Source organism: Pundamilia nyererei, unplaced genomic scaffold (genome assembly GCF_000239375.1).
Source record: "Pundamilia nyererei isolate P.nyererei 1_Seehausen unplaced genomic scaffold, PunNye1.0 scaffold00104, whole genome shotgun sequence".
Classification (NCBI taxonomy): domain Eukaryota; kingdom Metazoa; phylum Chordata; class Actinopteri; order Cichliformes; family Cichlidae; genus Pundamilia; species Pundamilia nyererei.
In genome coordinates, this window is record NW_005187505.1 from 1456723 (window position 1) to 1472665 (window position 15943).

At 38.7% G+C, this 15943-nt stretch overlaps 1 protein-coding gene across 6 annotated transcripts in view; it reads left to right on the forward strand.

Annotated features, from left to right (window-relative positions):
- The first annotated feature begins 13147 nt into the window (after nucleotides 1-13147).
- ppfia2 (PTPRF interacting protein alpha 2) overlaps nucleotides 13148-15943 on the forward strand; it is a 177193-nt gene continuing 174397 nt past the window's right edge. For all 6 annotated transcript variants that reach the window (XM_005740848.1, XM_005740849.1, XM_013912873.1 and 3 more), the window contains exon 1: nucleotides 13148-13445. The gene's annotated coding sequence lies outside the window, so the exon portion shown is untranslated. The remainder of the gene's footprint in view (nucleotides 13446-15943) is intronic.

Here is a 15943-nt window from a genome sequence, read left to right on the forward strand (position 1 = left end):
CTGTACTGTCCCTTTCTGTAATGCTGTGCCTGAGCGCTGGCAGTGGATCTTTTCCAAGGGTGCTGCAAGATATATTACAATTACATATAGAGCAGACTCATGGATCTTGATTTTGTAAAGGTCTACCTGCGCTGATGTTGCTAAGAGACTGCAAGGTTTTCCGTGCACCAGCATTTATGAAAAGCTTGTGGTACACTGCTTTAGCTTCTTTCATTTTGCACAGCAGAGTAATTTAGGAAGAAAAATCATAACCATAATTTTAAAATTTTACAGTTATAATACAAGCGATGCACTCTTGGCAAGCACTTACGAGGAAACAAGACAATTTAAGGTTGCTGACAACAATGCAATGCAAAAAACTAATATTCTCTCACTCTGAAAGTGCATCAGAGGTGCCGAATATGGCTCACACGTAGGGGTTAAAATGGATTTGGCAGGTGTAGCAGTTCAGTATGGGGAAAAGAGTTACTTTTAAATAAGTCACATACTAATTTGTATTTTATAGACTTGTTTTCTTTGTGTTGTGCTGCTGCTGCTCTGAAAATCACTGCTCTTTGTGGATTTAGACAACTAAGTTATTCTAGATATAAGCTGGTGTTAAATGAACTTAAATTTTAATTGATGCCCGACGACAAACACCACAGCCTGTGCTACACCAGTCCAACACAGTGTATTACTGTAAACCTCACCAACTAAAAACTAATACCTTAAACTAACCAATTTAACTTAAACTAAACTGTATCAAACTGCCCAGTTTTTCATGTAACCTTTGAATACCTCAAAATTATACTTCAGTTTGTTTTCCATCCACACTATGAAGGCATCACTGGAATGAGATGGGGAAAGAAAGAATGCAGTGAAGGTGTAAACGGGCCGTTGGATATGTTGTTATTACTAACCACAGATTTCATCATCAACTGGGTAAAACACCAGACTGTAGTACATGAAAAATTAGCTCGGATTAGTGTTCGGTGTTATGTATCGGTCGCATAGGTCAGGCTCACATTCCACTGAATGTCTCTACAAGAACTTTTAATGTGCTTTGCAAAGGGCACACTGGTTAAAAGTTGTTGGTTATGGAGAGTGGCTGCGCAAACCTTTAATTTAACATGTTTAATTCATCACCTTCCTTCTTAATGTCCAAGCTATTACCAATGGCCTATGATACTACACTAAAGTGAGGGGTAATGCCAAATCACACCAACACATCAGTATTTGTATCAGCTGCTTTGATTCATAGCGGATGTGTTTCTTTAAACTGGCAGTAGACTTATTGAATGGGAGGCCGCAAAGTAAAGGTCAGCCACAATTCCAGCAGATAAGCTGATCTCAATGTCGTCCACATCAACCGATGGTCACAAACATGGCACATGATATGATTTATGCATACTTATATTAAAACTGGTTTTATTAATGTTACTAAAAGTGAATGTTTGCATTTGGTTCAATAGTTACCACTATTTTAGTCTTAGCAGGTGCAACTATATGATAAACTGCTACATTTTTATCATGGGTAATATCTTGTGATGGTAAGAGCTGAGGATTATACTACTGCATGCAATGTCTTTTAGAAGATAAGGGGTTTTACTTTGCCTAGAGCATGAGTGAATGAGCTCTGATTTATGTTCATGTGTGTACATGCTTGAGCATCTGCATGCATTGTACAGGTTAAATATTACATGTGTTTATTCCCATCTTTTAGATTCACATAATCCATAGTAATCAAAAGAGTAGTTTATTTTTGTATATTTCGAATGAGTTCCTTTATTTTAATGTCTCTAGTTTTTACTACTATTTTTCCATTTAATTTCATTTTAAGAGCATTCAAAGCTACAGTGAAGATTTATTTTCTTTTCATACAACTACTGCCAGCATGTTTCAGAGTGTGTCCTTTGGTGTGTTTGAGATGCGAACAGCGACTATGCAGGATCTATTCGATGTATCAACATCAAAACCCCAGAAGGATTTAAAATAAGAGTTTGAACAGAAATATGGTGGCATATAAAACTGTAATTGCTCCTGGTGAACACTACATACCGCCAAGGGCTGCTGTCATCTGAAAGCGCCACTGATATGTGCCGCAGTTCAAGACACAGCTGTCTCTCCTAACAGCGAGAGCGATCCTTCTATCCCCCTCTTCCTGCCACCGTGCTACAAAAAGTCAATTGGATTTCAAATTGTGAGGGAGCACACTCGATTAATACTTAATGGCTACTCTGGCTGCACCTGTCTTTCTTTCAGTGAGGAATGATGAGAATGGCATGCATGATCTCAAAAATGTAATGCTGGCCTTTGACAAATAGCTATGGATTGGGTCTCAGATTAATTTTCAGACGCTATCATTTACATGTTAGAGAAGAATCTCATAAAAGACAGATTAAATAAAGTAGTGGTCCAAAGGTAAAATATGCTGAGGTAAAGAAATGCTATCAGCATGGACATGTTTTATATAGTTTTTTGCTGTCAGGTGCAAACAAAGGAAAAGTTCACCACTGTCATATGGCACTCAGACACACCATTTTTAGCTGTGGTCAATAGGATCCTGTTTCAGGTTGTCTGTCTGTCCATCCTATTGTTATAAAGCCCATTATAGAATTTCCTGGAGAGAATTTCTCCAACTAGAGCAGGAGAAGCAGGATGAATTCTGACGTAAACAAGACAATACTCTCTGCTCAGATTCAAAATTGGCACAGCATATTGCATAACAGTTTCTTTAGGGATATTCTTTAAAGGCCAAGTTGGTCACCTGACCTTGAAGGCTTAACCCAATAGAGCATGCTTTTCAGTTACTGAAGATAAACTGAATGGAGAAAAAAACCCATGAACAAGGAGCAACTGAAAGCAGCTGTTAATAGAGCATCTCAAGGGAGGAAACGCAGCAGGAGGCAAAGAGGCAAAATCACAAAATTGATGTCATTTGCCAAATAATTTTAACATTTTGTGATCAAAGAGTAAATTCACTTTGATTTTTTTGTCCTTTCAAATCTTGTTATTGCAGTAAAACTTTGGATGATTGGTGGGATTTTTTCAGATCTGCTTTTAAAGGGAGGAAACAAATCAAACTAATGAGAACTCAATGAAATAATATGAAAAACAAAAAAAATACAAAGAATACTGGGAACGCTAAATAGATAATCTAACTAAGTTAGATAATAAGTTTGTGGTAAACAACTGGTGGCATATATACGAAGTTTAATTGTGTGTGACACAGGGTGGGAAGCAGAACAAAGGGTAGAAGTAGAATTAAAAGAAGTGTATGACAGAGAGAGATTTGAATATAAACCTAGAAGTAACTAAACTAAAAACCAAACCTATAATAATCTGGAACAAATAGAATCCGGGATGAACAAATTATTTCTGTGCAAAAACACATAGAAATATAGTATATGAGGCAAACAGAGTTTGTACCACTCACGATCTGTAGCTTAGAAACATATTGGGGTTTACAAGAGATATGTAATCGGATGTCATCTGCTTAGAAGTGATAAAAATGCCCTTAAAGTTGATCAAAATGTGCTGGAAAGGGAGCAGAAACAAGAAGTGCCCCAATACACCACAGGAAAGAGAAGAGGAGGAAGACCTGTAGAAACAGCCACAGAACAAGGTATGATTCCAACCAGTCCAAAGAAAACCAAGTTACACCCACCCAGTATCTCAGCCCATCGAGCAAAATGTGACGAGCAACAGTTATGGTAAATGGTAAATGGACTGGTTCTTATATAGCGCTTTTGTACTCTTCTGAGCATTCAAAGCGCTTAAAGTATCATCCATGTGGTCCAACATCAGCAAAACAGAACGTTCTCCTGCACCACTTGACATCAAAATGCCAGTGGACACTGGGGCGATCGTGGCTCAAGAGTTGGGTGTTCGTCTTGTAATTGGAAGGTTGCCGGTTCGAGCCCCAGCTCGGACAGTCCTTGGGCAAGACACTTCACCTACTGCCTATTGGTGATGCCGATGGCGCAATATGGCAGCCTCGCTTCTGTCAGTCTGCCCCAGGGCAGCTGTGGCTACAACTGTAGCTTGCCTTCACCAGTGTATGAATGTGAGACTGAATGAATAGTGGTATTGTAAAGCCCTTTGAGGGGTCCTGAAAAGCGCTATATAAATGCAATCCATTATTATTAAGAAGAGCTGTTATAGTAGAATGAGCTCTACGAAAGCCATGTTCAAGTGTCAGATGCATCTCCAAGATCTTGTTCCAGGTCCAGCTGGATTTTTTCCTATTTTTTGAGGACAAGACTTTCAGATTCTGTTCATCTGCTGTTATTACACCCATCCATTGTCCTCCACTTCCCTTAGTTTCCTATTTTTTCTTTAAAGACATACCTCACACCATTTCAAGATATGCCAACATCTCAGTATATCAATGTATAGTTTTTGGCTAATGGCACAATGTCAGACTGTGTTATCTTTGGCAATTTTAAACATAGTATTTTTGTAACGTACTCCTAGTGCCTAAGGATAAAATTTTAAAGTGGTTCTTTGTTTAATTGCCTTGAGAAACAACACTAGTTCATTATTTGAGTTGTGTGTCTTTTTTATGCTTGAATGAGCTATAGGTCAGTGTGAAGCGTTATTGTTGAGAGAAGAACTTTGAAAGACCTTCAGAAAGCCTGGAGAACTACTGCTCAAGAACACTTTGAAAAATTACAAGAAAGTCTGGCTCCTTGGAAGCAAAATACAAAGAAATGAGGAGTGGCTTGAGACTTTTCCACAGTGCTGAAGATCACACACCAATGAAAAATGAGAGGCTATTTTTGCTGGTCGTGGCCCAAGAACACCTTGACATGTAGTCTGCAAAATGTGCTGCTTGAGTTATGACCATGTTTTTAGTCATAGCTCAAGAATTCACATGGTGAATGACGAATTTGAAATGAAAAAAAAAAGACTTTGGGTGTTAATGTTAGAGGGAGAGGCACAAATCAAGCATTCTGTTAATAAGTGGTAGGAACATACTAGTAACTGTTTAGATGAAGAAATAACAATAACAATAATAGTGTGTTAAAATGACATGGTTTGCAGAGTCAACAATATGAAAAGACTTGGATAATGCAGTTTCAATAGCACAAGCAACACTTTCATCTCACACACAGCTGTAAGAACCTGTCAATCAAGCAATGCACCAGTGAGTATCATTCAGTTCAACAATAACATCCAAAATCGCAGCGATTCATCATTGTTATTAAAATAAACATATTTGTTGTTTCATTGCTGCAATTTTGTTTTACCTTTTGAATTAATAAGCAAAGTTCTAGACTTAAAGCATAATGTTTAAATATAGGAATCTACCTTTTTACTTTTTGGCCCTAAACCATATCTGGGCTACTTTGATTTAGCCTTGCTAAAGCTAGCTAACTAGCATTAATGACAGGTGGGTGCTCACTTTCAAATGTATTAAAAGACACTGCAGGCAGTCAGCTGTTCACTTTTTCTGGTAACCATACTTAGCTTTAAGATTATTTTGCTAGCATAACTTTGAATCCGATTAAATATTAAAGGAAAATGTATTGCAAACCAAGCAACTAGGCAGTGCTAGCATCAGCTAATAATGCTGCAGCTTTATTTTGTCATCTAACATTAAAATAAAAAAAAGGTTACATTGGACAAAGACGAACTTGCCGCATGAAAATGGTTCATCTGCATCGATATTTATATGTATCGTGTGATTAAAACTTGCTAGGTGTTGGTTGTACTTTACTGTGGCTATATTAGTATACAGGTACTCACACACCTCACTCACATATTCAAGGGAGATCTACTTCCCACAGCATCCGATGAACTACATCACACCTACACAGGTTTGCCACGATGAGCATTTGTTTCCTCTATATTTGCATTTCATTGTATGCTTTCTTCACAGCTTGCATCAAGAAATATTAGCAAACATTTCTCAGTACATTTGGAATGTTTAAAAAAAACGGGGGGTGGGGGGAGTAATGGAGACATCTTGGTTTTCTCCACTGTAAATTACACCTTAATGGCAAACAAAGACTAAGAGAAAAAAAACCCTGCAATGGTGCTGTTTCCAGACCAGCTCGGTGATTGTGTTTGTTTCTCTCTCGCTCATTTTGAGCTTTTCTATTCTGCTTTCTAGTCATCCTGTCGGTTCTTTGGCATAATATTTTAGTTAACGAACATCACTTATGTTAGTAGGAACATACTTTATAAAGTAGACTATTCTTGCATGCAAAAGAAATGGGACTATTTATCTTGCATGGAAATTACTGTGATTTGCTTATCCCGACAAACCCTTTATCCTTACATAACCTACATTCTGCTTTAAAAAGAAGCCCACTCAGCCTGGATGTTCTTTATTCAAATGGTTTAGCGTCCAAGTTAAAGACATTTCCTCTTTTTGTCATTGGCATGAGTGTTTGGGATTAAAATAATAGCCACTCATAAAAGTTGTAAATGTGAGCATGACCATAATTTTTGCTGTCCCCCATCTGCACCTACAATGAATGTTAATAAGATGAATCACATAACCTGTAAAGGAATGGGAGCATATGTTAGTGATGGTATAATTGTTATGGTAGGAATTGTTACGCAGCATAGAGCACACGTTAAGTCTTATTGCTGCATGAATCATTGTCAGCTGTTGGTGTGTGAGGGAGAAGGAGCTCCGTACGCAGGCATGTTTATACAGTCATGCATAAATCTAGCACCGTGTGGTTTTTATAGTGATATGGTATAATAAAAAGTTTAAGGTGGGATTTCACCCCTTTTCTGTGGCATGGATTTAATGCCGGCTTGTACTCTAAGTCGGTCTAGTCTTCAAGAGTCTTCAAGGGTGTTGTGCTTGGCCCATATTATAAAATTAAATTCAGGATTTTTTAACACTTAGTCGTTCATATGCTCTGTAATTTTGTGGCATCGCAGTACATAAAAACAGTGCCCTTTATATGCATGACCACTATACTGGAAAAACAGATAATTAGGAATAAACTGAGTCACACAGAGATAGAGATTGGCTCACAACCTCCTGCCAGCCTCTGGTCACTTATAGGAACCGCTCAAAACCACTTGCCAGCTGGTTGGTGAGTGGTTTGCATGAGGTTGCAGGCTCTCACAAAGATGATGCACTAAAAACCTCTTGTGATTGCATTTTTTGCAAGAATGCTGCTGTGTTTGCAGAAAAGTCTGTTTTTTATGCAGTGTTTCACAGGCAATCATGGCAACAGGATTGTGCACCTATTTACAACCAATTTTCCATAGCAACCAGTGGTTGCCAGGGGATCACTGACTGGTCTCCAAGACTGTGTGACTGGGGTCTAAAGGGCCTAAGGGGCTCATCTTCTGCTATTTATCATTATGTCCGAACAAGCATATTTTTGAGTAGCTGTTTAACCAATTTTTGTTCATTATGAAATAATTAGATATTCAAAGCATGCTCAGACAAACCAAATGTAGGCATAAAAAGATCTGGAATCAACAGTTAACGTGGGTAACCGTTGAATCCAGTCGGTCAGCTTTCAACCTGACAGACAGAGGAGGCCTGAGCTAAAGTGCAATGATATCGCCTTATCATGAGGCAGACATAAAGATTTACAGGATTCCAGATACCTGTAATCCCGCTCCGTTCTGTCTCTTTAATGCAGCTTACACCGCGGTCGACTGAACTAATCTCTGATATCAGAGTATCAAGCAGCAAGAGGTCGGTAAACTGGTTCATTTATAGAGACAGACAGAAAGTCACAAAGAGCCCTGGCAGCTCTGGATTTGTACAGACTGCAACTGAAATATGCTGATATGTGTTTCTTCAGACAGATAAATCATAAGATGCGATTTTAGGCTGAAGGGAGGCAGACTGGAGGCTGAGATGATGGATATGTGGACATGGACATGTTAACAGAAGGGGATAATGTCAGGCTTCAGAGTACACATTTGCTTTGATCCACTGAAACAACCTGGAGAGGCAGGGCGTTCCGCAAAACATTACACCAACATCTCTCCCTCGGGTTTATGAGAGCACTTTCTCAGCTGTCACATCGTATTGCTAGCTGTTTGACTTAACATTTACTTGGTAATTTTAACCACAACGCAAAGTCCCTCCATCATCCTCAGCAAATATTTGCATCAGCATTTCTCTAGCTAAAGGAGTGAGTGTGTGTGTCTTTTTAATTGGCTGTGAGGACCTCAGCAGCTTAACCTCTGAGATCATTGAGATTTTGATGTGAGATTTGCATGCAAAATCTCCGCGTGTGAAAAGAGGTCAATTTGCATGACGAAAGGGGGGAGGGGATGACTTGCTTAATGACATTCAAACATTGAGCATGTCAAGCTATGAGGAGGAGGATCAGACTGAAGCAGCGTCATAGGTCTCTTTTCTTTTTATAGGTGCCTTTTTATAGCTTCTTCTTGATTCCCTTATCACTTTGATCATTGCTTCTTAACTGGTGCCTATTTTAGCTTCATTTCCACAGATTGTGCAGTCAAAAGAACCGCCTTACAAATCCTAGGTTTAAGCTTTGATGGTGCAAGAGTCTCTGAGTCAAACCAGTCAATATATGGGAATTCTTAGCTTCAGGGCATTCGGATATGAAAATGTTTTCATTTTCATCACCTGGCTGCATTATAGTCATTCATATGCAGAGGCCTATACTGACTTCTCAGGGGAAATTAATATGATATGACTGAGTGATTCAACACTGTAGAACACGCACATGGCAGGTCAATATAGTGGGTGGTATGCTATACGAACACTAGGCTGCATTATAAACAGGGACTGAATGATATTGTTGTCATTCTAATCATCATGGGGAACGATCAGTATTTACTATCTCGCCAAAAACCATCTGAGACTCTCACAATAAGGTTAATCGAACTCAAAGCTGAGTGATGAAAAATAAAGACTGTTCTGTTTCTGGCCATGGATTCAAAGCACACACACCACTGTGATGACAACAAGGGGACTGTGAAGCTGCAGTGTTATAAGTTGGATTTTGGTGTGCCAGATATGATTATATTTGGATATATGACCAAATATTATCATTATTTGGATGAAAAAAAAGGTGTCTGAAGTTATTAGAAAATGCTAGCAATGCTTTTCTTTGCTCCAGAAAGCCCCAACAAGACAAACATGAATAGCAAACCTATTAATCTTTGAAGTTCACCCCTCAGTTCACGGAGTCCACTAACACACAGCTGTCTGTCACAGTGACTATGACCCGAACTTTGTAAATGTAAATAAATTTTAATTCTTAGTAAGATTTTAGGTAATCTTAAAAAAAAAAATCCTCCATTAATCAGAATTGTTATAAATTGGGAAATAAGCGACTTTACAGCAACTTTATAGTTTGACTGCTTTTTTGGAACCAGCCTCTAGTGGCCACTCAAAGAATTGCACTTTTTTGGCACTTGTTAGCTGGCTTCATTTTACAGCCCTGATGGTTACTGCTGAGTTTTGTCATCATGGTGTACTTTTTTTCACTTGAGAAAAGAGCCAGCACTCCACCCCACCACTTAGCTCTGTGTCTGTTTTGCTAATTTGTCAGACAACAGGAAAAGAACAGGAGGGGGAAGCAAGTTGGGGCTACAACAGAGAAAAGAAACATCTGACAGCATTCTCCCAGGTGGGATTTAGTGCCAGCTAAAGACCAAAATGAGACAGCAAACACCAAGCTAGTGCACAACGTATGTTAATTAAATATCCAAGCCAGTGACTGGCAGCCGAGAGATAAATCTTCCAGAATGGACCTTTTCCCAGAATCCAGGGACTGTAATTCCTGTGAACAGAAACATTGGTGCTTTTCAAGAGACATGATTATAGATCTAATGTAATAATCCAGGGAAACAACTGTTTTGCAACACTTTGGGGAGGGGGTGTGGGGGTGTTAGTATACCTTTTTTAAGAGGCCTGCAGCACAGTACAGCACATACAAGAAGCATACAGAATTCAGCACCATGGACAGTGGCATTAATCTTTGGGCAGTCTACAGGCAGCAATTTGTCACGGGCCCACACTGCTGCTGTGAGAGAAAGTTAGAGCCTTAGTGAAAAAGCAGTAGGAAAGAGAGTTCTCAGACAGTGTTCAGTTAAAATATTTGACATTTTAAAAATTAAAATCCCATTGCCATTTTTACAGAATTATCTGATTGTTATTATGAAAAGCATCTGAGGTTTATTTAACTTTCTAAACAGTTTAAAAAATACCATAAAGTACATCTTTATAAATATAAAACTATTTTTAAAAAACTGTGGCTTGGGTTAAAATAGAATGAGCTTAGAATGGGACACTTTGTGGGTATCTGTATCTGTTTACACCAACTGCTTTGACTAAGCTGCTTTATAAGAAGACCTGGGTTTGACACTAGGTTCACAAACCAGTAAGTAAACTTTTATTACAAAATAGCGATAGCATTTTGTAATAATTAACAAAAACATAATGTAGCAGATATCATCAGAATATCTTTGTTATTGGCTCTTATCATCTTTGATATGATACATAAAACAAGACGCACTCACCAACCATTTCATTAGTAATATTTGTTCAACTGCTTCTTAATGCAAAAATCTAATCAGCCAATTGCATATCAGAAACTCAGCTTTTAGGCATGTAGACATGTTCAAGACATCCCACTATGGATCCATCCTGCGCTCTATGAAATGTTCAGGTTGTGGTGGAATGATGTAGGGGATATTTTCTTGGTACACTTTGGGTCCCACAGTACCAACTGAGTGACAGTTAAATGTCACACCTGTTGCTTACCATGTCCAACCCTTCAATACTACAGTGTAAAGTGCACACTGCTGCTTCCAGTAGAATAGTACACCATGCTGTAAAGCTCAGATCATTTCAAACTGATTCCACTGTACTCAGTTTTTTCACACTCTTATTTATGGAGGCTATGCCATTTGGACCAGGTTAATTACTGGACAGGTAACCAGTCTATTGCAGGGCTAATGCAGCTATAGGCAGACAACTATTTTTACTCTTTTGTGTGAGACAAGAGGATAACCACTGCACCACCCTGCCACACTTGCTAAGAATAAATGGGATCTCCTTAAATCTATTAAAATATAATGAAATATTCATCTACATGCAATCTATTAAAATATTATGAAATAATTTAAAACATTTCTGTCTTTGTTTCTTTGCTGATATTTCAAAGTATTGGCCATTTTAATCCCTGTTATTGCTTGTCCATATTTAGACTGGCTTCTATATATTCAATCACAAGAAATCCATGCCCACTGTTTTATAGCCTGCAGCACACAGCAGTGTACATAGACAAGTAGAAAATAATGGAGAAATTCAGTGCCTGTGTTTAGTTTTTATTATTCATCTTTTTGTCAGTAAGCCTCAACAATGGGAAAGAACCCCTCAGCATTTCTGACCCCGAACAAGACATAAAGGTTTAAATTAAATACACACAAAACACACACGTTTTGATTTGTTTGTGCAGCAGAGGGCTGGGTCAAATATAGACAAACCTCTATGGGTTATTTTGACCTAGCATGTTGGATTGACCAACAGACCCTATTCCAGTAGTTTGATTTTCTAAACCATTTTATGGGAATTACAGACTTTAAGACGTGTAGGAAAGAACTATAGTACAGTATAATGCGGTACCACAACCCAGGTATGTCCTAGTTTCTTTCTTTATTTATTTTTTATCGTAAAAGCTAATAATTGAATAGCAAAAACACTCTCCACTATGTATGGAAATATGTACCATTTCATCCTATTTTTGTGCTTGCTCTATCAAGCCCCAATAGTTCTTAAGATGTTTTGTAGTGTTACAATAGTAATAATACAATAATAGTAACAACATCACCATAATTATAGTTATTGTAAATGTGAAAATAAATATAAGGGAGTTTAAAACAGTGACTCATAGACTCAGGATTGGTCAAATGTATATGGACATCCAGTCATCTTGAATACATGTGAGTGCTGAAAATCAACAGCATCTTTATTTGTGTAAAGTGCTACTGCACAATGAACACTAAGACTTACTACAACAATGAAGACCAACACTGTTTTTGCAGTGTCGTCTTTAAATATTATTTCAAAATTTACTCCACGTTTCTTTTACTTAAAAAATAATGACCCGTTACAGGTTTAAATTCACATAAAGATCACAAATATGTGAACCAAAACCTTATGTTACAGTACCATATTAAAGACAAAACTGTATTAATGTTATCTATAATAACATCTATTTAATACATATTTTGTCTGTTCCACTCTTTTTTAACCATCTTTTTAAAAAAAAACATTTAAATAAGTTAGATTCTTCTCAAGTCTCTCCATCGTTTAAACTCACCATTTAATTTTCTTTTAATTCATCATTATTTATTGCGTTTAAAATCACCTGTACTTAGTTGCACAGTCATATTTTTTATATATATATAACAAATCCAGTATTTATATTTCACTTTCAATCAAACCTAGTTTTTATTGTTTTTATCAAGCTGTTGTAACCCCATGGTAACTTTTACTTAGCCCACCTTTCCCTGCATTTTTTAAGAACGTTTTTTTTTAAACATATAGTGTCTTTCTACAAGCAGCTATTACAATCTCTTGAACAAAATATTACTAAAATTCTTCTATGATCTGATTTTGTGAGAGAGTCCCTGATGAAAAGAAACAAGCTAGTGTAAATGTTAATGGCTTTTGTATTGGACAACAACTGTTTCCTAGGTAATTGGACAAACAGCCTTCGGGACTGAAGGCAGTGGTGGCTGACCCCAAGCATCTCCCAACTACAGCGTTTGGGAATCTGGCAAAGACCATCTGTGTGGCTGGAAAAGGTGAACATCGCTTCTGGTGGCATCTGCCTGACTGAAAAAAGGAGCTTTCCCCTGCCCTTTCTAATTGGTTGGGGGAACGCTATTTTACATTTTACAGAAGTACTCTCAGTACTAACAGATATTTTATCATAGTTTACTGGCATACATTGAAGATATTTCGCTTTTTCACGTTTTATTTTAGTCAGAAATAAAATCTTACACCTATTAAATGTAGCAGGCTAAATCAAATATTTTAACACGCTGAACACTTTTATTATTATTGTTGTTATTAGTAGTACTAGTCGTATTATTATAGGTCTGCACATAAAGAAAAGAGAATTGCACAGCTGCAACTTTAAGACTCCACACGCCTCCCCTCCGTCAGCTCCTACAATGGTCTTTTCCAGCTCCGCTTATCACAGCAGAATTTGTAACATGCCATAATTTCTTAACCGGTGCGTGTGGATCCCCGGAAATCAGATGTCATTACCCGACCCGGCTAATTTGGCGATCGTTCCTGCTCTTTTGTTTTTTGACAATGCCAGCGGCGGGGACCAGCCGCACCTTTAGGGTCGTATCCTTGGCGTCGTTGGCTCTTTGCACTGAAGAAGCCTCCTAGGATTGTCCGCTTCATGGTATAGCTTGCACAGACTGCAGTTGTCATTGATCCGCGGCCAGAGCCTCTGCTGATAGTAAAGGAACAAATTGTGAGTATGCACACTGTTGCCGCCGGTATCGCAGTGACCTACATTGCCCCATTCCTTCGGGCTCAAGGTGATTTTCTGCGGTGCCCCTTTTATCTCCACAACTCTGGACTGATGGGGATGTTGCGGGGAGTAGTGAGCGCTTGGTGTGGAAGCATACGTGGTGTATATAATGTATAGATTTCGTGTGGTTGACATTGTGAAGCTCTGCCGGAGAAATAAAAAAAATCACGGCCGGCTGTCACAGTGGAGAGACATAGCAGAGAGTTGAAGGGGGGCGGGATGCAGACTGAGAGGCTGGCATGATGTAATGCACTTGAGACAATAGCCAAGGATTCTCCCCAATTATCATTTCAGAGAATGAGGCGGAGTTGTTACAGTGGTGTCAAGACGCGATCAGCGCCGCAGTCAGGCCGCCTTGGAGTGTGTGTGTGTGTGTGTGTGTGCTTAGTAACGCAAAAGGACGAGCTGTCACATGAGGAACAGCTGCCCCTCCTATAAACAACATTATCACCGGCTATTACAGAGATGCAAGGAGGAAGAAGGCATTCAACAGACTCCCCCGTCATCCATCCATCTACTCACCTGCCTCTCCATTCACACTTTTTATCCTGTAAATGGATGAATGAGTGAACAGACACACTCACTCACACACACACACACACATCCAGATGCTGGCTCGCTGGTAGAAGGTTAATTGCTGTAGGCAAAGCTGTGATTTCCCTCTGATCTTGCCAATTAATATTAACATTTACAGGCGTGCACGGTGAAGAGATGTGACAATATTTGCATTAGTAGGAATTCCGACTTGTGAAGCTGTGGCACATACTTTAAAGTGTGACACAGATACATTATGCAAAGCTAAGATGCTTAATTTAATGGGGTTTTTTTAAATAAAGTGTGTGACTTTCCAGTTAGGGACCTCAAACATGCAAATACACCTTCCTGCCTAATATGGCTGGTGTGCGGGCAAAGCTTTTATTCCCCCGAGGTTTCATTGAGAAAAGTGGCAACCTGTGGAAGAAGCTTTTATGTGCATAAAATGATCGTTTAAGGTCCTCTTTTAAAGCCCAGGTTTGACTGTCACTAAACCTTCGGTAATGAGGAAGGTAAAATGTTGCGGTGAGGCAGGTGTGGTGGTTACAAACGGCACAGTTCAAATCACCTCCAACTTGAGCTTTATTGCCTTTTTGTTCACCTCGATCAGTGCTCTTATTCAATCTCCATCGATTCATGGTTTGCATGACCTTGCTGCAGGGGATTGTGGGCGATGTTAAAGGCTACACGATGTCCTTTCATCCTTTCATGTGCATGCAGACTTATTTTCAGTTGAGCACACAACCAGTGAAAACACACACACAGAAAACCCTTCCCCCTCCTCACCCTCGCAGATGCTCACACACAGGTAAAGTGCAGTCACAGAGAAATGGAGACACACACACACACAGACATACACTTGATGCTCAGCCTCATCACCCTTTCCCGGCCTTCCTAATGGCAGAAGGCTGGGTGTAACTCTACACCAACACCATCCTCCTCATCCCATCTCTGTCTCATTCACCTTTTACTACCAAAGCTTCACATGAGAGTATCAATGAGTGCTGAATACTATTTTTGTGATGTAATGTATTACAGTTGCACAAGCTATTTTTCATGTACTGAACAAAAGATTGTGGTTTGGACTAACACACTGTTTCAGGAAGCAGGAGCAGCATTTGCTGGTAGACTTTGACTATAATTCTTGGGATCGAGGCAGATGGGATTTCAATCTCTGAAATAAAACTTACTATAAAGCTCGAGAGCGTGTTTGGAAGTGTGTTTCTTAAGGCAGGTAGCTTGTTCTCAGACTGCTGTGGAATACATTGATGTTACCAGGATATCCTCTCAAAAATAGTGGTACAGTAAAAGTCCATTTCTATGCCTACAGATAAGCTGAGTATTACTATTAATAGGGCTAATTGTAGGACCTCAAAATAACTATGTGTGCTTTTTTGAGGGCCAATAGATGTCTGAAGTTGGTAAGGAAAAGGTATATATTTGGACAATTTAATCTAGATTTATCAACCGATATAAGGAGACAGTCTATCTTTGTCCAAAAACAACAAGTATTGACAAAAATATTAGTTTTACTCTTAGATTTTAAGGTTTTGCTATTTACTGAAAAGGATTCAAACAAGTTTCACACAGTGTCTGTTGTGTATCTTGATCTTGCATCAGTGGTTAACGCTGTGGTTTAATTCCTGGGGCCTTTGTTCTCGTTGTGCCTGGTGGGTTTTCTCTCATTGCTCCAGTTTTCTGCCACAGTCCAAAGATGTGTGTTAGGTTAATTAGTGAATCTAAGTTGTCTATAATGGCAGCCACTTGTGCCATAATGCACTTAATTAATAGGTTTTGCATGATTTCAATACCTTTTAATTTTAACTTCCATTTTGTTGCTGATGTTTTCTGTCTTGACTAAACATAACTTCCCTTCTTTTATTTATATATTTATATATTTATAT